We start from the raw sequence: 24,493 nt of genomic DNA, 5'->3' as shown, positions 1-24,493 counted from the left end.
CACCGAGAGACTGACAGTCCCATCACCTGCTAGAGAAACACCCTATTATTCCTTTGGTGTCAACCCTCCTCTGCTCTTAACCAATCATCTGTCCCTCCACTCCTATGGTTTTACCATTTCATCTCTTTAGAACTGCAATATTTCCGCTTCCACATTAAGGCCACACAATACTTCCTCCTCCCCCTCCCCTTGAACTTTGTGTTATCCTTCCCATGAGAGGACGGAGTCCTTCGTGGGTAAAGAACAAGTCTTAGCCACCTTTGTAGGTAGGATGTGTGGCCACACCACCCCAAGTGCTGAGACTTGCAGTAGTAAACAACACACGCTACCGAAATAAATGCTTCTCTGTGATCAGATTAGATCAACACAAACTGACACAACTGGTGTGGCCAAACCTAATCTCATTTTCCCACGTTTATCACTTGTCTTATGCCATAGAAATTTTAACAAAACTATGCACCTTCCTCCCTTTTCATGGATATTGGATATTTCCATTTTCATTTGTTTTTGTGAATACTTGTCTAAATTGTAGATGTCTGTTTTCTTGCTTTATCAAGGGGCAAATTGGAAAATATGGTAAGAATGGTGGTGAAATATTATAGTAATGGATTTGTGGCAACATGAAAAACAAGATTTTTCTTACTAGTTCTCAAGTAAGAGATTATGAACTATTTATTTTATAAATTATATCACTTACTGGCATTCTTTTTTAAAAGATTTTATTTATTTATTTGACAGACAGAGATCACAAGTAGGCAGAGAGAGAGGAGGAAGCAGGCTCCCCGCGGAGCAGAGGCCCGGATGTGGGGCTTGATCCCAAGACCCTGGGATCATGACCCAAGCCAAAGGCAGAGGCTTTAACCCACTGAGTCACCCAGGTGTCCCACTTACTGGCATTTTTTTTTAAATGAGCTATAACTGACATATATCGTTATAATCATTTCAGAAGTACAACATAAGGATTTGGTATTTGTATGTATTGCAGAATGATCACAACAGTGTCTAGTTAACAGGCATCACCATACTGCTAAAAATCTTTTTCTTGCAATGAGAAATTTTAAGGTCTACTCTCTCGGCAATTTTCAAACATGCAACACAATATTATTCACTAGACTCCCCACACTGTACAGTATATCCCTAGGACCAATTTATTTTATAACTGGAAGTTTGTGCCTTTTGACCTCTTTCACCCATTTCACTCCCACCCCCACCTCGGGCAACCACAGTCTGTTCTTTGTATCTATGAGCTCATTTTTGTTTGTGTTCTTTTGTTTTATTAGATTCCACTTATAAGTGAAATCATATGATCTCACTTTGTCTTTTTCAGACTTATTTCACTTAACATAATGCCCTTGAGGTCCATCCATGTTCTTGCAAATGACAAGATTTCTTTTTAATGGCTGAATAATATTCCTGTGCGTGCGTGCGTGTTTGTGTGTGTGTGTGTGTGTGTATAATCACATTTTCTTTACCTGTTCATTCATCAATGACACTTAAGTTGCTTGACTACTGCAAATAATGCTGTAGTGACTATCGTAGCGCATATCTTTTCAAGTTAGTGTTTCATTTCCCTCAGATAAATACCCGGAAGTAGAACTGCTGGATCATATGGGACTTTCATTTTTAACTTAATTTTTTGAGGAACCCCACAGTGCCTGCACCCAATTACATTCCAACCAAAGCTGCACAAGGGTGTCCTTTTCTCTACATCCTCTCCAATGTTTGTTATTTCTTGTCTTTTTAAAAAACAGCCATTCTAACAGATGTGAAGTGATCTCATTGTGGTTTTGAATTTGTATTTCCCTGATGATTAGTGATGTTGAGCACCTATTAGTCATCTGTATGTCTTCTTTGAAAAAATGTCTATTCAGATCCTCTACCCATTTTTTTTTTAAAATTGGGTTGATTCTTTATTTTTGTTTTTTTGCCATTTGCTTGCACTTCAGTGTACTTTTTAGGTGAGACAGAAAAAGCTGGAATTACAGGGGAGCCTATCTGTAGACATCATTCATCTAGTGAGTTGTGGGGGAAAAGAAGGTTGAGAATCCCTGACAAAGACTCAAAGAATCTCAAAAATGGATGTGTCTTGGAAGTGCCACAGGCCAGCCTCTCAGTCATTACAGGAATCCTGAATAGTTCCACCACTGGTAAGCTCACCACGTCATATGGCCCCACTGCATACATCCTCACGCCTAAGAGTTTCAGAACAAACCAAATAAATAAAAGAAACACTGGGAAGGCAGTTCATTTTTCTGTAACATTATATTACATTAACCTCCTGTAGTACCTACAGAAATCTAAAAATGGAGTTTGGAATCTACTGTGGCAGAAAGCATGTGCATCCTTGCATCACCCAGCCATGGGCAGAGTCCATTTCACCAACTTTTCCAATGCAAGATGATATTTAATTTGAGGAGATGAGCTCAATGCCTTAAATGACATGAATCTTAGAACCTTTTTTTTTTTTTTATAGATAACTCTTTCTGAAATTTTAGTTTTTGAATGGAAGTAAACCAAGAACTTACAGTTGCAGGTAGAAGAAATTTTGTATAAGTCTATAGAAGAAAATGTCTTAAGTATCATCTACAAGCAGACCGGACTCTGAGTCCCGTGGAAGAAAGGACTCTTGCAAAACTCAGAAACAAGGGACTTTCTAACCTTAGACATTTCTGTTTCTATTGGCTAGTTTCTGGGGTGGTTTTGTACTAAGTGTCCACTTAGCTCAGATGGAAATCCATTCCCAGAATTCTCTTCCCTAAACAGTTCTTCAGTGTAGTTGGCTGTAAGGGAAAACTACGTGGGATCTGGAGGCAGAAGTAGGGCAGCAACACGACTATGCTTGGAAGGGTGGTGTAGGGAAACGGTGGCTGTGCATTGATCTTGCAACTCACCGTGGTGACGCCCGGCAGTAGCCATGCTGCAGGTCCTAGCCCCTCACAACAACCTCTCCCTCAGCCTCTGCCCCTCAGGGCCACCAACAGCTCTTTAGCGAACGAGGGCCAGCTCCTTCTCCGCTTCTCCCAGGTCACTGAGTTTGGAGGAAATGGGAGTCCAACACGGATTCCGTTTTGTCCTATGTGTTCCAGTTTTGCAGGTTCTTGTTTGTCCTTGCTGGGCTCTGCCTCATACCCAGGCTTTCTTTACCACTGCCAGCTCTGCGAACCTATGATGACCTCAGGCCCAATACCAGATGCTTCCCACAAACTTGTTTTTGTAAGCTCCCATGATTGTGTAAAGTGTAAAACTTCTAATAAATCCATTATTCCATACCCACCATAGTGGTTCTGCTTTCCTAACTGATATGGCTTCCATTATATTGCCCCTATTTTCAGAATAGATACTTGGTTACAGATATTCTTTTTGTGCATGGCTTTCTTTTTAAGAAAAATTATGACAGTATCAAATGCAATAGTACTGATTTATTCAGCCTAAGCATGTTATCTGATTTTACCTTGTTTTTGAGAAAGAGACTCGGAATATGCTCTTTGCTCACTTCCACTCAAAACTCCTGGGCTGGGGAACTGGAAATCTGATCCATGAGCACAGAATAGAGAAAAACTAAAATACGAATCTGAAGTTTTTTGCAGTTACCAGAGTTAAAAAACCACCTGGCTAACTAGCTGTTTCTTCAAAATACATTTTAATGTGACATTTGGAAACTTACATCTACTCATGATAAAACAGGAACATTAAAAATTTGAAAAACAGTTCCAAGTTCTCAATTTTCATTGCAACGTATGTGCATTGAGTCTCAATACGGTCATGAGTGCTTTAACTTTTTTATTTTAATATTTCTTAATAGTAAGATTTTATGGCCTTTAAAGGCAGAGAAGCATCTTTTCATCTTCACATCCTTACGCATTAGCCCATAGATAAGACCTTATTAAACATCGACTGATCTAAGAGCAAATTTCAGCTTCCTGTTTTTTACAGAAAAGAAAGGAGCAGCAGTGCATGAGCAAACAACCACAAGCAACTGCATCCTCTGATGCTTTTCTCACTATTATATAGAAACTTCGGCAGGAAACCACAGCTATATCCTTTTCACCAGTATAGAAAAATCTTATGAATTGCTGGCAAGCATAAAACGGCTCTATTGACATTACATAGACAGCGGAGACAATTTACACTCACCACATCCAGGTGCTTTGCAACATTTCCGCAATGTTTCTCAAGGACAAATTCCCAGGAAAAAATAGTCATAACAGCACTCATACCTTAGCCACTTGTTAAGGGGTAAATGATATAGAAAAACAATAAACGTCATTGAAATGCAACTCTTCCCTCAATGTAACTGATTTCAAGAAAACATAAATGCTAAAATTTTTCATTTCAGTCAAACTTGTAAAGATTTCTAACTGACCAAAGACGCATTATTCTGTACTCAAAAATCATGATAGTACTAATTTTTCCCTTTGTATTCAAAAGAGCCCAAGAGTTAGACCTTTCTATTTATGAAATGTACATGCCACTTTTGTCCATTCTCACGTGTAATCGCATTCAGGAGTTGCGTCGCACATGTTTTAAATTTCTAATATGAACCTTGACCATGGGTTTTACCAATGAAGGGACTTTCCAATGGAGAGCTCTTAGTCATTTAGAAAGTACAAAGAAAAGATTATGGCAGAAGTCCAGGGTTCCAAAGACTTTAACTTCAATGGGAATCACAGACATGTAAACTCATTTAACACAGAAGTCAGAGAGGACAGACCTCTAGCTTTCTTGCATGTCGACAACACCTACCACAGAAACTCTCCACAGGCTGTTTGTTCCATGAATACATAAGTGAATAAATGAATGCATAAGTTCTTGGTGGTGATGGAGACAGGGGCTCAGAAGGGCATCTCCAAGTTCCAGAAAAGGCTGAAGAGACCCCAAATGCAGAAAACAGGCCGACGATAGAAGAAAAAAAAATGGAAGACCATTTCTAAAAACTTGGACATTAAAACTAGAATTGTTCTTAGGAATTTCTGGACCGAGCTTTTCACTTCTAGAGAAAACTGAGGTGCCTTGGGCAATGACATGACCTCAAGTACCTCTTTCCCAGATAGTGACATTTGTGTGCCACTTTCATGATTTTTGCCTTATGGTGCTTCTTATCTACACTATTTTTTGCCTAACCTTTTTTTATTCAATTGACTTTAACTGCTGAACTAATTGAAAACATCAGCCTAGTCTTAAGAAATGGTAAAACCACATGTATGATGTGCTAGTAATTTATTTTTCATATAGTATATAGTATACTTGGTTTATGGTATATTTTCAAAACACAGCATTTAAAAATACACTGTTATATGTATTCTTAATATATTTATACTAAAACAAATTCATTGTTTTACTATTAAATTCATATGTTTTACTATTAAAATAAAAAGTAAATCTGTATGCTATCTAAGATCATCTTACAGGTCACTGATCAAAATCTCCTGCATTTTGAAAACTGGTGCGCTTTACCACGCCATCGCCCAGAACAAGGCATTCGGATTTTGCAACCATACAAAGTGGTAAAGACATTCCAGATTGATGACAAGAGTCCAGTAATAAGACCAAAGCCCGTAGGGGACTTCTGCCTATTTTTCTTAACTAGAAAAAAAATCAATTGCTTTCTAAGGAATTAAAAATAAATTAAGGCAGAAGTCATGGCTTTAAAAACAATTAGTGGATTTTCATCTTCAAAATGGACAGAGATGACATCTTCATCCCCCTGCCAAATGTCTTTAATTATTAGAAATAGTTTTCAGAAGGAACTTGTCTCAAATAAGCCTTCTGTACACAGACTGCCTTTTTTTTCAGCCTTTAATTTGCAACTAGAACACTTAGCTGCAAGCTATAATGAGGAATTGCTCAACTTTCATAAGTAAATGAGTATCTATGATTAAAACATCAATCACAGAAACACTAGTTCTATAAATAGTTCTGAGTCCAAAGTCCGTCGGTGGGGCTAAACACAGGCACATGCTCCCTTGTTCTTGTTCTAGGTCTGTATGCGCACATGTGTGAGCACGTGACTACCTGATATGTATTTGGTTCTTCTCTTGAGAAACAAAGAAACGCTGTTTGCTGAATGTATGTGTTACCTGGATATTTTGATAAAAGATTTTTGTTTTTCAACTCAACCGCCTATACAATGATTTGTAAAGTTTCAACCTAAAATGTTTGTCCTTGAACTCACTGCGTTTGCTTAAAGAATGACTTATTTCTGATTTAGAAGTTTTTAATTTTTTCAGCAACCTAAAATCCGAGATGAAAGAAATCCATCTATAAAAATCCAAACTATTCCTCTTCTTTTGACCCAGTGGTAACAATAATTAATAACGTTAATACACTGCAGTGTGGCCCAGTCATGAAGCCTGTGACCTTTGAAGTCGAATGACTGAATGTGGACACAGCTTAGCTGGTTACTATCTGAGGAACCTTGGGGAAGTTTTTAATCTGTTTCCTCATCTCTACAATGGGGGAAGTAATAGTTCAGATTTCATAGATTGGTCTAGATGAGAAATGGGTTTAGCAGGATGTCACCAACAAAAAAGCCTGAAGAATGCAGTTTTGAAAGAATTGTAACTCATTAACAAACAGATCTGTCGTCTCTCCATCTCCTGTTTCCTTATAGGGGAAAGTAGATGGATGAAGAGAAATGTCCTAGGGTTTTCTTCTGCCCTAGAACCAAGATGGCAAAAATGCCCTGAGTGGTTCCCTTGGGCTCCTGCTCTCCCTTTACCCCACTTTCCTTCCTCTTCCCCATGTGTTTGGCTGGCTTTTCATTCTTTACTGCTTATCATCATTAGTTCTGAAATCTAGGTGCTGCCCTCTTCTCTTACTTCCCCTGCCACAGGAAAGGTCCCTTCTCAGTAGGGATGGACATATAAAGGTGGAAGCAACCAGCAGGCATTCCAGAGACAGGAATTAGGCCACTTGACCTTCCAAGGTCGTAAGGTGCTGAAGAGGAAGACCACGGAAGAGGGATAAGCACACCTTAGAAGAAAAGGATAGCACGAGGACATGGAGTTTTTCACGGAGCAACTATGAAAACACTTAGGTGTTTTCAGTACCCCAAAATGAGCACATTACCCAATAATGATCTGATTCAAGATCATTTTCCAAGGGTGGAAGTGATCCTTGAGAGTCTAAGCACTAATGCAAAACAGTGGCCTTTAACTTGTCTTAAAATACACTAGCGTATTACAAACCATTTATGAGCAATGGTAAAGTGCCACTGACAGCAAGTGATTTATTAAAAGACTAATTCAGAGCAGTTTTCTCTACCGTCAGCTACGCTAATCTCAATGATAAAGTAATTTCTATAATAATATTACTCTCATTTATCTCACTTGCATTTGTAGATGTTTTCTTGCATAGAAGAAAAAGGGAGGGAATGAAGTTGTATTGACGTTCTGGTGTACTCATGGGCTGGAAATGACCTGTAACATAGAAACTAGCTGTCAGCAGAAACTTACTCCTGCCCCCTCTTGGTCCTATTTGCTACCCTCTGTTTCTTAGTTGATTTTTAGCAGAATGAAGTTGAAAGTACGTATGCCTGCGTTTTAATTTTTGACAACATTAAGGGAGGAGAGCGTGGCAAAGGCTTCCTCTCGTTTTCATGTTGGCCTGGCTGCGAAGAAAGGAGCCCAGGTGTAGTGAGCAGCTGGCGAAGCTGCGACGAGGAAGGAAAAGTAAGTGAATTGTTTGAGCTTAAAGGAAGGAAGAGAGAGGTTCAGGGGTGTCTGTTCGGGACAGAGAAAGAAGCCTGCTTGTGAGGCTGCTCAGGGAATTCCCAAGGAATTCCCAGGAAAAGAGCCTACTCTAACTTTGCTGAGCCGTACTTATTAATATGTTGATGTAGGCCAGGAGTCTGAGAATTATTTCAGAGTTCAGGCTATGTTTTATTCACTTTTGAATCCCCAGCCCGTAGCGCGGGGCCCAGCATATATATCAAGTACTCAACGCAAATGTATTAAGTGATGCAAGCCTCCGTCTTCCTTAAATCAGAGCTTCCGCCAGCTCTCTTTCACATTCTATACCTCTTCTCCTAAATAAAATCCTACTTCCAGTTTGAGGAATGCTTTTATTGCATTTGCAAAGCAGAAGAAATGGATACATCCCCAATCCATCAAGCTCACATTAGGAACTTTTATCATCCCTCCCCGAGAGTTAGACTCACTACTCAAAAGCCACAAACCCCAGAGGGATGATCTTTAAAAACCCATCATTACAATTTTAAACATCCAAATAACCACCAGGGGACTAGGACAAGAGTTCTTCCTACAAGCCTGAAAGTTTCAGTGTAACTAAATCTATGTTATTTAAAGTCACTAAGGAAAATGAATTTTATCCCTAAAGAATTCTAGCACCTGTGGACTTTTATGTATTATCAAGACATTTCGGGTGATAGGAGGCCTAATACTTACAGACGTGGACCTCATCCTACAAGGAAACGCACTCTGTCCAAAGCAACAGTAGAGGCAAGGTCGCTGTGTCGTCTGGTGGCTTCCCCTGCCACTATTCTCAGCGCTGTCTTCTTGGAGTGAGGCTGCTGAAGCAGGGCACTCTGGGATTAATAATTCGATGTGAGGATGTTTTTAGAAGCCAGGTAGGAGGCACGATGTGGGGGCGGCACGCAGTGAAGTGTGCACGAGGAAGGGAAGCGGCAGCAGCCGTTGAGAAAGAATGAGATTTGAGAGAGCTATTAATTAAGAGCTTTCTCTACTTCAGAGCTCTGCCAGAGTTTGTCATCCGATTGTCTCCAAAGGGCATTTGTCTTTATTTACAACACGAAGAGATCAACTCTGCCACAGTCAGCTCGTGGTGAGCTGTAGCAGCGGAGCAAGGCCACGCGAGCCCGTGGCCAGACTGCGCAGTGATCTGGGCGATGGGCTGACAGCCCAGCCCACTGTCATCGCTAGGTGAGCCCTTCTCAACTGTACAGACAGAGCCACAAACTGAGATAGGAGTTGACACTACTTCTGACAGTCTGTTCTCAACTGCCGACTGAATGGAATGCACGGGTTACTTCAAAGACTGAGATGTGCTCTGGGCTTCCAGGAGTCTCTGCAAGTTTGGTATATATCTGAAGAGTTGTAGTAACATAAAGATATGACGCATTTCAAAATACACTGGGGCGCGTGGGTGGTTCAGTGGGTTAAGATTCTGCCTTGGGCTCAGGTCATGATTCCAGGGTCCTGGGATGGAGCCTGCTTCTCCCTCTGCCTGCCACTCCCCCTGCTTGTGCTTGCACTCTCACTCTCTCTCTCTCTCTCTCTAACAAATAATTAAATAAAATCTTTAGCGGCGCCTGGGTGGCTCAGTTGGTCAAGCGTCTGCTTGGGCTCAGGTCATGATTCCAGGGTCCTGGGATGGAGCCCAGAGGATGGAGAAGGAGCCTGCTTCTCCCTCTCTCTCCACCCCTCCCCCTGCCTGATCTCTCTCTCTCTCTCTCTGTGTCAAATAAATAAAATCTTTAAAAAATAAATAAAAAATAAAAATACATAAAACAATCTGATGTCAAGTTGTAGTTATTGGCTAAGGTAAAGGTTTAGTTGAAGAATAAATAAATTGTTCAGACACAGTTCGTTTTGTTTGCTTGTTGCTAAATGTGGGACAGTAAAACAAACAAACAAACAAAATTCACTATTCTCTTACTAACAGATGAGGACAACTCAGTTTGTATTCATTAATCTTTCATAGAATCTACGTATTTTGATGATGGAAACTTTTTAGACCCTCATAGTTTATGGAAGTTAACTACATGGATGCAATGATCTCCCTACTTTGTAGAGTCTGACCAGTTTCATGAGTACAGCACTGGAGGGCTCCATAATCCTTAGGAAACACCTAGTCCAGACTTCGCAAATTCAATTCCTATTAAATGAAGTTGTCGAGTACAAGTAACTTATAGAAAGCCTCAGTGTCCAAGATACAGTAGGGAGTGGTGGGGACTGGTGTGAAATAAAGAGATAGCACATACCATTAGTTAGCTCCTACCCAGAGAATAAGCATCAGTGTTTTGTTTTGTATTCTGTATCTCTTGATTTTTAAATACTGGCTTATTAAAAAGAAATACCACAAGCCACATAAAACACGATCTTTCTGCTGGTCCCGCAAACTGCCAGTTTTTAACTTATGATCTCGCACATACTTCTTCAAGCCTGAGGACTGGACAGGTTAAGTGAAGTGCATCAGGTCTCTCAGATGTTTGCAGCCAGGGATCCTTCTGCTCTGAGAACCTGTATGTATAGACATGAAATCATCCCCATGTGAAAGGAGACTGCATAGGCATTTTCATTCACTTAATGAGAATTCAGCCCCTGACCCTGACATTGACAGATTTCTGTTCTCTGACTGCTTTCAGAACATGTTCAACATGGAAACAATATCAAACCTTCACACCCATTTGTCATAAGCAATTTTGACTCATTCAAGGATGCAAGGGGAAATGCATACCCATTTATGAATCTTAGCACTGATTAAAATTCTCATTATCATTAAAATTCTAGTCACTTAATTTTTACCTGCATTTTTCAAGGAGAAATCATATATAGGATTCAAATAAAGACATGCTTAGGAAACCATAAAACGAAGTACAAATTAAAAGCTCATGCTATATAAGAAAACGGTTAGGGCATAAGAATCACAGAGGGGTTGCTGAAATAACTGATCTTTAAGTCATGTTTTAGGGGACTGAGAAGCTAATTTAGGTTGAAGGACTGAGCACTGCAAAATGATGTAAGGGCAAAAGCAAGGACCAAAGTTAACAAAGTGGAATCCACAAGGAATCAAGTTATCTCTTGCATTTCTGAACAACAGTTCTAAAAAAGTATAGCAGGAGAAAGCAAATCCACATCAGAGTAAAAAAGAAGGAAAACAATTAAAGATTTCTCTATTATATTCACCAGCACTATCCCACATGGCCATAATTCAGAACAAAAATCTGGAGCTGATGCAAGATTCTGAATCCTGATGATATCTGCCATATTGTACTTATTAAGCAGATGCATAGACACAGACTATTACATTTCAGACAAACTGTCAACAAGAATTGAAACAAAAAAGATGCTCTGATTACTGAGAAAATACAGGGAAAACAAATGCTTAACTCCCTCAAGCTCTTAATTTACCCAAAGTTGTGCATTATAAAGAAAGAGAAGAGTCTCCTATAGACCTAATATGGTTGTTTTAATTTTATGTTATTTAGAAATTAATATCCTGAGAAAACAATCAAGAGTGTATCTCCCATAAAACATCTTGATTAGATCTCCCACTTTGCTGGACCATTTACAATTCAGGTTTTAAAAAGGAGCCTCTGCAACTCCTTTTCTCTAGAAAATTAGTAGATGCGAATATGATTTTTTAAGGAGCTCTGGAGCTCTCTGTCCAGCTGTCGGTTACTGAATTAGCAAAGCGCTGAGGTCCCTGGAGGTGCCTGTGACTTTGGGAATTTTTACTCCCTAGCCTTGACTTTTTTCAGGGTTTGCTTGGGTCTCCAAGGGTCACAGGCTGTGACTACTGACTAAAGCAATCTTTCCAGGGCTGGCTTGAGTATTCACTGTGTTTAAGACCCAGGAATTGACATTTTTAGATTGAATCTGGTGTGTAAGGCCAAGAGAATGCCTTGCCTCGGATCACACAGCTGATGCCCACAATTTTTCGGCCACATCCCAGATCCCTGGGACAGAGATCACTGCACGGTCACTTGGAAAGGCTTACTGCATTGACTCTCAATATGGGAGGGAGGGATGCAGGAATAATTAGAATTACCTTCCCCCCACCACTCTGGAGCCATTCAAATCCTCTCTTCAGATCCTGTTCTTTCTTCTCTTAGCACAGAATTGGTAGAGAATAGAAAGAAGTCTAGATTTCAGCCGCAGCTCTAACAAGGTTTAGGACAAGTTATTCACTCATCTGGGATTCACCTGTAATGTTTTTATTTCCCAGTAAGTAAAGGCAGGACTAAACAGTGGTGTTCAGGCCTGGCTACTGGAATCACTTTAAGACCATCGTAAAATACAGATTTCTAAGCCCTACTTCCAGATTCAGATTTGGCTTCAATAGGTCATAGCATTTAACCTTCCAGCTAAGGGTCAGTTACTATTGCCTGATAATAATAATTCAGCCTCCCACTTACGCTCCTAGCTTTAAAATAAAGCCGACAATCTAATTACAGACATGAAAAATTAGAAAGCTGTTACTGTGTTGCCAACTCCAATAAGCCCAGATAAAAAGCTGTGAAAATTTTTCTCACTGGCATTCAAGACACTAAGTAATCTAAATGGTACGCGCATTTACATTTTCCCCCATAAAATTCAATATATGTCTTTTCAATTCAAATGAAGCCTCTAAATGTTTTTATTATTCTGGACTTGACTCTTCTGCAAAAAACTTAGGTTATCCCTGATTTACACATTCTGATGTGGAGAAGGAAGATGAACGAGGATTCCGGGACATCTTTATAAAAAGTGAATCTTACTCCAAAGCCAACTAATGTAGGCACCTGAGTCTATTTTAACTGGCCCTCTTCTTCCGGTTAAGGGCATAACCTTATTCTAAAGGGTATCAATACCATAACACTGTTTGATTCCCTAGGAAAGCCAGCAAGAGTTGAAAGAAGCCCACCAAACACGTTAAAAAACACGAATAAAGACTTCCTCACCCGATTTTATTGACTCGAAATAGCTATCAGGTTGCAGCAAAACACACTGATGTCAATGTCAACTTCTCAAAATGCATACAACCCTATTTAAATATTTAACTATAATGATGAACAAGTCAGAGTGCAACTGGAAAATAAAATCTGCCAGGATCTGCCCTTCCTTTTTGGGTTCTGAGTACCAAGTCGTCTGTTTCATTTTCCATGAAGCTGTTGGTTCCTAGCACGGGGCTTTATACCCAAGAGGCATGCAGGAAAGGAGACTTACAGAAGAGAATAGAAAGGTTTGCCCAGTTTGGGGCAGTCACTTGATCACTCTTGTCCCTCTGTGCCAATGATGGTACTTGTGTTCTGAGAAATGAAATGCTCAGGCTACAGTGTGGTGTGTCACATGATTTCAATTGTTTATTAAATTCAATCGAAACAAGGTCTAGCTAGTAAATTATTGCAAAAAATATTTCTTCTTAAAGGCAGGAAATGACAGATTTTTGACATGATGGACATTCTGTCTAGATTTTCTTAAAGCAGTAGTACTAGGAAAAGAAATCTTAGATATAAAATAAATTGCAACTCGAGTCAGATTTTAGTCCAAACAGAATTTCTGCTGCAATTCCCTCTCCGCAACTTGATTCCTATTTTTTTCTTTTCTAAGTGATTCTTAAATAAAGTTCATATTACCTCACCTCATTTTTTACTCCCTCCTTCTAGAACACCACCCCTTCCTCACGGCCCACCCAGATCCACTGATCTTTCATAAACTGGCTCCCGTTCCATCCCCTCCTTGAAGCCTTTCTCGATTAATGCAGTCCACAAGGTCTCCTCTCCTAACTTCACTGTCATGAATTACTGGTAAGTCATGTCTTTCCTTTCTCAAGGCAGTTTGGCTCTTCGGAATATTGTGTATATGCTTGTGTACCAGATGTCCCAGTTGACTCTTGGGGTCTTGCGAATGGGAAGCATCTCTTTTCGTCACTTAAAGAAGTAGCTTTTGGACTTTTGGGAACATGACGCATAATCAGATATACATTCTAAATCATAGTCCGATGTGTCTATATACCTATAAATAAATATAATTTAATCAAAAAGTTCCATGAGCTATACTTACTTATCCTTCTATTCTGCTTTACTTTTATTTTTTAAAATAAAAATGCCATCAGACACAGTAAACTGACTTCACAATGGGTTGTGACCCGTTCCAGAAGGGCACTTACTGATTACTGTGGGACCGCCATATATAGTTCCCTCCCTTAAAACAGAATTTTAAAAATTGTATGAGACCTGGCTCTCTTTAGAGTGTGTTTCTGAGCTACTTTTTTTCTTCTTTCAGTTTTTCAGACCATTATACTTGTGCCTTTTGGAGTCATCTGGGACAATTAAATCCTTGGCATATACAGTATTTTCCATCTTTTTGCCCTGAGGAATGTTATCATAAAAATAAGATTCTCTGCATTTCTATAAACTCCAATCTCCATTCTCTCATTCTTACAATACATGAAGAAGGTAGTAGACATTTTGTGGATGAAGAAATTGAGGCACAGAGAATTACGACTTCCTCAAGGGCACGTCTTTTATTTTATTATTTTTTATTTTTATCTTTTTTAAAGATTTTATTTATTTGACAGATAGAGATCACAAGTAGACAGAGAGGCAGGCAGAGGGGCAGGCAGTGAGAGAGAGAGGAGGAAGCAGGCTCTCCGCTGAGCAGAGAACCCTGAGATCATGACCTTAACCCGAAGGCAGAGGCTTAACCCACTGAGCCACCCAGGTGCCCCCACGTCTCCCTTTTGATCGGGTCATTAGAAACTAGTAAATGGGGTTTCTAGATATTTGAAGGATATAAAGTTGAGGGATGGGAACACAGTGCCTCCATATAATTGTGTGTACCTCACTTAACCAGGTCAAACGGTTTTTACTGACTAGATGAGTCAGGGGCTCTGCGGATTTCAGTCTGAAGGTCGATCAGCTTCCTTTCAGCCTCATCTTTCCATCTTTGTCTACTTGCAGTTTTTCACCTACCTACAGCTACTTATTATTCCTGGGCCTCTTCATCCTTTGTCTCTGTACCAGGATTGTTCCTCTCTCTTCTCTTTCTTAGACTAGTTCCTCTCGTCCTTCAGGTTTCCAGGCACTGTCCTTGTCTTCTCTATCTCCACGACCAGGCTTCCACAGCTTACTTTGCAGGCCTTGTCAGAGCACTTAACTAGCTGGTACTCCTGGCCTCCCACATTGTACCAGCAGGGGCTGTGTCTCCCTCACTCTTCTCTTCTGTTCCATAGTCTAAGACCATGGTAAGTTCTGGATAAACAAATGTCGAATGCATGAATGAATCAGTGAATAAGTAAGTGCATTGAGGGCAGAAACTGTTACCACTGAAGGAACCCAAGTGTGAGCTGGGGCTGGAATTGTGTGTCCTGAATCTTGGAGGCCAATCTTTTAGGATTTGGGATTCCATGGCTGATATTTTCGTGCTTCCCCATCAGCTGTAGATTTTCTGACTGGAAATTCATACAGTGAAAAAGAGCTGTGTCTAATATATTCTTTTAAGTATATTTGAGCACGAACAGGAAAATGTCACAGGGTCAAATAATTAAGGCAAGTGTATTGAGACAATTAAAAAACACCTAAATTTTGGGGCGCCTTGGAGCTTCAGTGGGTTAAGCCTCTGCCTTTGGCTCAGGTCACGATCCCAGAGTCCTGGGATTGAGCCCCTGCACTGGGCTCTCTGCTCAGCAGGGAGCCTGGTTCTCCCTCTCTCTCTGCCTGCTTCTCTGCCTACTTGTGATCTCTGTCAAATAAATAAATAAAATCTTAAAAAAAAAAAAAAAAAAAAAACCACCTAAATTTCAAAACAGCTCTTTGGACCCTATCCTGACCTCCATTTGAGACAGACCTGATTCAGGTAATGCTTCAGGCCTCCACTTCCCACGCAAAGCACTGCACTTTTGATTTTGTCCTCATCATTTTCATAAAAGTCCAGTTAGGGATTAGGGGAAGCTTCAGCACGACACAACACACACTGCATGGGTCACCATGAGTTCCTCTGCTCTGTTTCCAAAATAAATCCCAGTGATATACCATCTAGACTTGCAATGGCAAGTACTACTTTTTTTTCCTGTTTATGAATCAACAACCCATTTCCTCCTCTCCCCCTCCACCCCAACAACACATAGAAACTTGAAAAGTGCTCTTTGTGATTCTATTTAAAGAACATTCTCTAATACAAACTCCCGTCGCAGATAGGGACAGAGCAGATTTTCTTCTTTATGCTGTGACTCATGTGTCTTTATTCCCAGACTCAGGGCAGGCCAATGGTGAACACAATGGAAAAGGAAAAATAGTTTATAACTGGAAAATAAGCACATTCGAGTGAAGTACGCTCAAAGCATTATCAAAGTAAAATATGCAGCAGCACCAACAAAAGCAAACAAAAGCCCACGCAAGAGATGTGTAAATATTTCACGAAGCTAAGCCTTAATCAACTCTCCAAATCTTGCTGGTGTTGTAAACACTCAGTTTCTTTCAGTCCCACCATGACCCAGATTCCTCGCAAAAATAAAATAAAAATATGGACCGATGGTTCTTTAACAAATGTGCTGTGAAAAATACTCAGATGAGCCATATCCAGGGTTTGCTTTAACTGGAAGAAGATACCTTAATAAAAGGGAGTTGCTTCTTGGTGACTCTGGGCTTCTTTCTCCCTTCCTCCTCTAAACCTCTGCCTTTTCCCCACTGCCTCTGCCGGTTTCTGGACATTCACATCATCTTAACCTTGAACTGTCTACACTTCAAGCAGAGATTTCTCCCAACGCTTCTTCAGGAGGCCTTTTAAATTCAACAGTGATCTGCGTCTTCCCACCACCTAAAATTCACCTCCCAGTGCCCAAGTATCCCCCTTTCCCTGGACCCCCCCTTTCATTGTCCACTGCAGCGTCTGAAATTTTGAGTATCTTTTAGATCTGCCTGGATAGGATGAAAATCTGTTGTGTGTATTGGCTGGCACTGTTCAGATCTTTTCTAAAAGCCCTCTCCCAAGAACCATTTATAGCCTCCAGTCTCTACCCTGATTTAATGTGGTTCCAAAGTTCACCTCTAGATACTGAACTGGTCTCTACAATGATTTCCCTTTATCAACCTCTGCCTGTCCCCCCCCACCCTGTCTCCACCTATTTCAGGAAAAAACTACATATGTAAATGTGTGCGTGTATTAACACACACACACACACACACACACTCTCTCTCTCTCTCTCTCTCTCTCTCTCTCTCTAGTGTTTTGACCCTAAGGAGAATAAGCATGGAAAAATGAGAAAAATGCAAGTATAGTATTACCAGACAGACACAGAGACAGACACACAGACACACACACATCTATTTGTACATTCACAGTGTGCACACCCGATTGATTATAAAACCCCCGCCCAAGAACAAGAACAGCAGGTATCTTCTCCCGTTTACCTTCAAAGCCAGAACCTAAGGGAGCAATGACCTTGCAGAGAAATTCATCACCTGCGAGAAAGACGGCCCCTCCTGGAGCGCAGAATGCGATGGGGGAAAAGAGCAACAGGCAAAACGATTACCGGGCAAAATGTGGGACCGAACCCATCCCCCGTCACTACCGAGCACACCGCAAAGCTCCGGTCCCACCGGTTGGACGCCGGGCAAAGGGGGCGCGGCGGGGGGAGGGGGGCGTCTCCTCCCGCGGCCGCCGGTCGCCTACCTGCTCTCGCCCGGTTCTCCCCCGCGCGGCGGGGCGACTGCCTGCGCTGTGGCGGGGTTTTCCCGTCGCATGTCCCAAGCAGTGGCTCTCGGCGCCACACAGAGGGCTTCGGCGGGCTCTGGAGCGGCGGTCCTTTTTAGACCCGTTCCGGGAGCGAGCTGGGTGCTTGCAGGAACTGATATTACTATGCAAAGAGCAGAGGCGGCGCGCGGGAGCCGGGCGGAGACCGCGGGGGCCACCCCCACCGCGGGGCTGCAGCTGCAGCCGCCGCCGCCGCCGCCGCCGCTGCCCGGCACGGAGTCAAATTGGAGGTGGGAGTTCACGTGCCCGACTGCTCATCCGTCAGGCCCGGGAGGCGCGCACCTGTCCACGTAGGGCAGCGCCGCGGGGCCAGAGCCTCGGAGGAAGGGGCTGCAGCTCCGCGGGCGGCGGCGACGGCGGCGGTAGCAGGACGCCGAGCTCCGCCCCCGCCGCACCCCCGCCCAGCCTTCCAGGTCCCCGGGGAAGGGTTTGCAGCGGCGACTTGCTGCGCGCCAAGGGGCGTAGCTGGCTAGAGGCTGAAGGGTTACGGTTCTACTGCAAGGTGATAAGAGGCAGCCGGAAAGTTAAAGAAGAGATAAAGGTAGAGGACTGGGGCCAAGAGCGACTCAGCAGGAATGCTGGTCCTTGCTCCTTCCCACAGGTCACCAGCACCAGACTCCATCGCTGTGTCTAGACTCTAGCAGACAGTTTCTAATAAAGCCACGTGCAGTGAAGATCTGAAAGCAAGGAAACCCCCGACATTTAGTCTATGTTGCAAAATGTACAGTGTCCTGCGTATTTGGAGATAGCATTGCAGACAGTTTTCTTGTCCTTCCTCCCCACTCCCCCACCCCCATCCATGGGCGTGGATGGCTTTGAAAATCATTCCTGCCGAGTGGCTTCAGTAATACTAAATGGGATGTGTAGTATGGTTAGCAGCTGTAGATGTGCAAATGATACAATGAAAAGAACTACTATTAACTGAATATTGTGGGCTGGCACTGTGCAAAATGCCTTATATGTGCCTAATTCCCACAACTCAGTGAAGGGGGTGTTATTCTGCACTGCAAAAAAAGCAAGCTTCCACGATTTAGACACTTTGCCTGAGGTCACACCATAGTAACCTGCACGACTGGGAATCAAACCGCTCCAAAATATATATCCTCTCAACCAGTGCATAGGAAGCACCCAAGATCTTGTTGGAACATGGATTCTGATTCAGTAGGTCTTGTGTGGGCCTGGGGATCAGCATTTCTAAGAGGATCACCGTGATGTCTGTGCTGCTGGCCAAGAGACCACTTTCTAAACTACTAGGCCAGGGTTTTGAAATGAATTATTTCATGCCAGCTCTAGTTGACTGAGAGCAACTTTCTAAGGTGGGTTAAGAAGGATTCTAGGACTGTGTCTTGGTTCTTGGTCAAACCATGCAGTAATCAGTTCATCATGTTCAGTTTGATTGATGGAAAGAAGGTTGGGACAAGGTTGCTTGATGGGGAGATGGCTGACTCGCAGTCCCTGCAGTAGACCCCTTCCTAAACAACAAGGGCGGTTGTGTTTTTATGGTGGTTATAGTTTATGTTTTTTCATTTAAGGCATTGGTGCACCAAGAAGATATGTCTTTCTCCTAGTTCTCACCCTCATTAAGACAAGCTTCGTCAAATTTTTATACCTAACATTTGTGTCACACTAAACACTTTACAAAGCGCTCACATAAATGATTTTCTCTGTCTTCATAACAACACTGTAAGGAATAATTTCATGCTACAGGAAAGAAAACTGAGGTAGAGTGATTTTCCTGAGAATCACAATTAATAAGCAGGCAGAAGGAGCTAGACTGTGACAGATTTCTAGTTCAGGAGTTGTTTTTACTAGACTATTGTCTAAGTTCCTACTGCCATTGTAACAAATTACCATAAATGTGGGGGCTTAATACAACACAAATGTATTATCTTACAGTTCTGGAAGTCTAAAGCCTGAAAAATTGGTCTTATAGGGCTAAAATCAAATGATCAGCAGGGCTATGCATTCCTTGGGAGGTGCTGAGTGGATAATCTTTTCTTTCCTTATCTTTCCCCAGATTCTAGAGGCAGCCTGCATTCCTTGGCTTATGACCACACCACTTAGATCTCTATTTCTATTGTCTTAGTTCCTTTTATTCTGATCCTCCCTCACCCCTTTAATAAAGACCACTGTGATTACTTTAGGTCAACCCAGATAATTCAGAATAATCTCACCATCTCTAGATCCTTAATTTAATCACATCTGTGAAGGTCCTTTTGTCATGTATGGTAATGTATTCATGACCCCAGGGATTAGGATGTAGATATTTTTTGAAGGATCATTATGATACCTACAGAAACCTCACTTAGTATTTACCCTATAGTTTCTACTATACCTGACACATCCTTCTCTTCTCGATTTCTCAGACTTCTCGGACATTCTTTCAATGGAAAAATTCACTTGAAAGTTCTTCAAGGGACCATAATAAATGTGTGGTGGCAAGAAACACCCCAAGAACACGAAAAGGCCATGAAGATCTATAAGAATATTGTCATGAAAAGGACATATGGGATTAGGGCATACTTATTGCTCTGAATGACAATGAGGTAATCCTTAGGGGAAGTCCTAACCACTATTAAAGGCTCTCTTTAACAACACAGAATTTTTCAAAAATTCTGCTTCTCAAAGTGTACACTGTTTCAGGAAAATAAGGCAAGTCAAAACTGATGCAAAATTAAGTATGACATCAAATTCCAAACTGAGTGATAGTTTTCAGTGATGAGAGACATTAAACCAGTATGTCAAACAAAATCAATAAAAATTATTGAACAACTTTTATGCTCAAGGCATTTATAGAAACACTCTGATGTAGAAATGTTTGTCATTTTATTGGGACACAGAATTTATGAAAAGTGAAATAATAAAGGGTTTGAACAGAAGGAATAAAAGGAAAAGCAACATGAGATGGTACATGATTAATTACCAAGTGAATTGGATAAATTTGGAAGTTAGGTTTATACAGGAGAATGGATACAAAACCGGAAAGGTAGGTTAGAGGGTTGTGCTGCTCAAGGTCTTAAATGTCAAACCAAGGAGTTTAGACTTCCCCTGAAATAATAACAATGATAATAACATCTTATGCTCACACAGTGCCCAGTAATTTACTAAGCACTTTTTACATATTTTCAGTTATTTGACTTCTTCCTTAAACCCCCAGAAAAGTAGGCTTGCGCATGTGCATACGCACGCGAGCGCACCTCCCCCCCCCCCCCAAGCACCCGCACAAAACGCGCAGGGAAGGAAATGCAACCTCTTATCAAAGAGATGTTTTTGGCCATTCTATGTAAAATTGCAGCTCCCCTCCCCACTTACCTGCCATTCTTTTAGTCTTCTTACCCACCCACCCTCTCACACACACACCCACCCCCCAACCACCCATTCACACACGGAGCGGGCTTTGTGTTTTTCCACTGGGCTTACTACTGCATCTTCAAAGAGTCTGTATTTGTTTACTGATATCTACTATCTATGAGGGCAGGGACCTCGCCTCTAGTTTACTTCTATATCATTATCGCCTAAAGTAGTTTCCAACACTTACTAAGTGCTCAGGAAATATTTGTTGAATGGATCATTATCTCCAATTTACAAATCAGGAGCCCAAATCCCAGGTTTGAATGACCTTCATGATGTCCAACAGCTAAAAGTGCCTTTCCCAAGACTGAAGCCCAATGTCTAGTCTAGTGATTATCTGAGAGTATATTTCCTTTCTGAGTGAAAGCTGTTAGTAATGTTTAACCAGGGGCAGCAATGTATTTTCAAAAGAAAAGAATTTGAGACTAGAATCTTCTCTAAATGTCACATCTTTCCTAAAAACTTATCAGTTTAGCTGGATTGGCAAGAAGCCCTGGCGGGACGGAGTTACCAGCAGTAGATTTGGGAGGGCTGCCATCAGTGCTATGTTGGTTGGCACTGAGTAATACTGTAAGTCCTTTTCTAATTGTTCTCTGTTAATTCATGTGTACATGTCTTGACACCCTGGATTATAGACTTTTTGGTCTCAGGGACCATAACTTCTATTTCTTTTGTATCCCTGCATTCTGCCCAGTACTAGGCTCTAAACATACTTACCACTGCATGGCTACAAGAAGGCTGCCATTGCTACAAAAGTGCTGTCATCACAAACTACATTCAAAACGATGTAGGCTGCAGAATATGCCCCTTTGGCAGTAAGGATTGTTTTGAGCTGGAGGCCGATGGAAATCAACAGATGCAGAAAAAAGCCTTCTTGGAGCTTTCCTGATCTGACAAAGAGCAGACTTCTGAGAAATGAGGATTGCCATAAACCCCCTTTCCTTGGGAAGTTTTCTGATGTGAAGAAAATGGAGAGCCTACCACAAGATGGGTCTACAAAAATATCTTATTAAAATCATTAGGTTCCTCTCATATGTTTACCTTCCCACAGTTTGCTGTCCCTAAAAGTCTATACCCCCTTTTCCTCTGTCTTGTCACTTCTCTATAAACTTCTTCTTTGTAAAAATAAGCCCACTGGTTTGAGTTACCCCCCACTGAGTTTCTACTGCATCTATGCATGGTGCACGTGCAAATAAATTCTGTTTCCTTTTCCCTTGTTAATTTGCCTTTGTCTAATTTGTAGGGCCTCAGCTAGAGAACCTAGGAGGGTAGAGGGAAAAGATTTCTTTTTTCCCTCCTCTACAACAGAAGAAAAGAATTCCTGTGGAAAAAAGAATGTCTATTTTTTTTCATGCAAGAAAATTTATTTTCCAGAACCCACTCTCCTATTCACAAGTATTTGGACAGAAATCGGTCACCAAATCACCCAGGGGGCTCTGAAAATGAGCACTTAGGAATGAGGAATGGGCTTCCTTGATTTTTTGTTTGTTTGTTTGTTTGTTTAGTCTAGACATCCTGGTGTTCTAATCAGGCTGGTTCTGGGATCATCACTTAGCAGTGTCCTCCAGAGAGAATTGGTATAGAAACACTGAAGATTTATGTTCAGGTCCATTTTGATGTTACCTGACTGCATTTGGATTTCTGGAAGACCATAGCAAGTCAGGTTCCTACTTATTTTCCTCCCTCCCCTCTTTCTTTCCTCTCTTCCTTCCTCCCTTCCTTCCCAACCACCTCTTCCTGTCCCCCCTCTTCTAATACTAAATTATTGCCAAATGTTTAGATTGTCTCTATCTTGAATATTCTTAAACTAGTCTTGTTCAATTGGCTGGATAAGAGAAACTCAAATCCCTGCTTGTCCTACTGGGATCATCTTTTGCTGCTTCCTAAACTCACATTTCTATTCCTGGTAATAGTTTTTAGAATATACTAGTATATTGTTTTACAACACAATGACTTTGCTTTTTTTGTGGTCTACCCCCACTCTCCCTCTGAAATGCCCTTTCATCATAGCCACTTATCAAATTCCTATTCACCCGTCAAAATTCGGTTTAGCTTTTACCTCCTTCAGGAACACTTGCCGAAACCACCCATTCTCATATTTAATTATTTCCTCCTCTGTGATATGCCTGTATCAAGTATCAATCTTTGTTGTAGTTAATAAAACACTGTACTATAATTTGTGTTTTTGTCTTTTGTCTCCTTAATAAACTCAGAGTTCCATGAGGATCAAGTCTTTGTATTATACTATATTTATTTATTTATTTACTTACTTATTACCTCTACCCCCAGTGTGGGGCTTGAACTCACAACCCTGAGATCAGGAGTTACACGTTCTTCCAACTGAGCCAGCCAGTCACCCCTGTATTGTACTATTTTCTATTATCAAACTTAGCACATTGCCTGTTGATTGTTAACATTTGTGGAATTCAAGGCAAACGATTTTTTAAAGAACTAACTCTGCTCCAGCTGTTGTGCTAGGCATTTTAAAATAAATTACTCTAATTAAAGTGAGAGAAGACAGAGTAATAATTTCCTAACAAAAGATTTCTAGCTAACTCTAAGAAAAAGGAGGAGTCCTAAACAGCTTTAGGCGCTGGAAGCCAGGCTGTGTCTCTGCTCTTGTCATGGGTGTACAATGTTAGAAGCCTTTGGTTTTTACCTTTGGCCACTTTAGCCATACACACTTGCAGATAACTCTCACCTTCTTCTTAAAAACTGCATGACAGGGCACCTGGGTGGCTCAGTGGGTTAAAGCCCCTGCCTTCAGCTCAGGTCATGATCCCGGGGTCCTGGGATGGAGCCCCGCATCGGGCTCTCTGCTCAGGGGGAAGCTTGCTTCCTCCTCTCTCTCTCTCTCTGCCTACTTGTGATCTCTGTCTGTCACATAAATAAAAAATCTTAAAAAAAAGTTGCATGACATAAAAGTGAAAGTCCATTTCATACAGGACCGTTTTTCAAATGATTATTTCTGCTAGGTACTTTTAGGCTGCAAGGAATAGAAATCATGCTCAGTTCTCCTCAGCTGCTGAGAACTGGTTTAAAGAGCAGTAAGGGTGCACAGGGAACTGTCTAGGAAGACACCTGCTGTTTCTGTCCTCTCGGTGTCCATTCACTTCTTGCTGATGACTGCATCTGTTTTCCATTGAAGAGACGCATTACTCAGTCCATGTGATTAGGTGGAGCTGACTGATCCTGGGAGTAAATAATGTAATTAAAGATGGGGCAATAGGAGAACCACCTGCCCCTGGCCATAGTGATTGGTTCATGGATGGGTGCAAGACCCAAACTATTGCTGGAACCCTTGGGAAAGTTGGGGTCCCCCGGCTAGTAAAGTGTGAAACTGCAGCTTTTAATAGGGACCATTTGCAGACAGATTGTATGAGGGAGACATGAAGATGAAGGAAAGAAAAACAGAGCTGGAAGATGCAGAACAAGTGAAACAGTTCTAAAGGATTACATTCAGTCATTCTTGAATTCAAGTTCTGCCATTGAATTTTACATTGGTTAATCGTTTTCAAATTGGTTTGTCTCCCACAACTGAAGAGTTTTTATAGGCTCTTATAATAGCTGCATGGAAAAACTTTATATATTGCTCAGGATACAGCAGCAGACTGATGATCGACAGTGATGTTTTTGGTCCAGTGAGAAATTCTCTGGTTACTTGGGCACACTATCCCTTTAGAAGCAGCCATCTGCTGTTGCTTCTC

General features: G+C 41.4%; 1 protein-coding gene across 2 annotated transcripts in view; it reads right to left on the bottom strand.

The window, feature by feature from the left end:
- The window catches only part of GPRIN3 (GPRIN family member 3), a 62,948-nt gene extending 45,365 nt beyond the window's left edge, over positions 1-17,583 (bottom strand). Inside the window, exon 1 of one of the 2 annotated variants that reach the window (XR_004383164.1) lies at positions 17,355-17,583. The gene's annotated coding sequence lies outside the window, so the exon portion shown is untranslated. Of the gene's footprint in view, positions 1-8,405; positions 8,425-17,354 lie in introns of those variants that run through there. The other variant, XM_032861745.1, reaches the window with a different exon arrangement.
- Between the last annotated feature and the right edge of the window lie 6,910 nt (positions 17,584-24,493).

Source organism: Lontra canadensis, unplaced genomic scaffold, assembly GCF_010015895.1.
Source record: "Lontra canadensis isolate GAN:19392208 unplaced genomic scaffold, GSC_riverotter_1.0 scaffold1, whole genome shotgun sequence".
Taxonomy (NCBI): domain Eukaryota; kingdom Metazoa; phylum Chordata; class Mammalia; order Carnivora; family Mustelidae; genus Lontra; species Lontra canadensis.
Note: the sequence above shows the minus strand (reverse complement) of the source record. Positions and strands in the feature narration are given on the sequence as shown.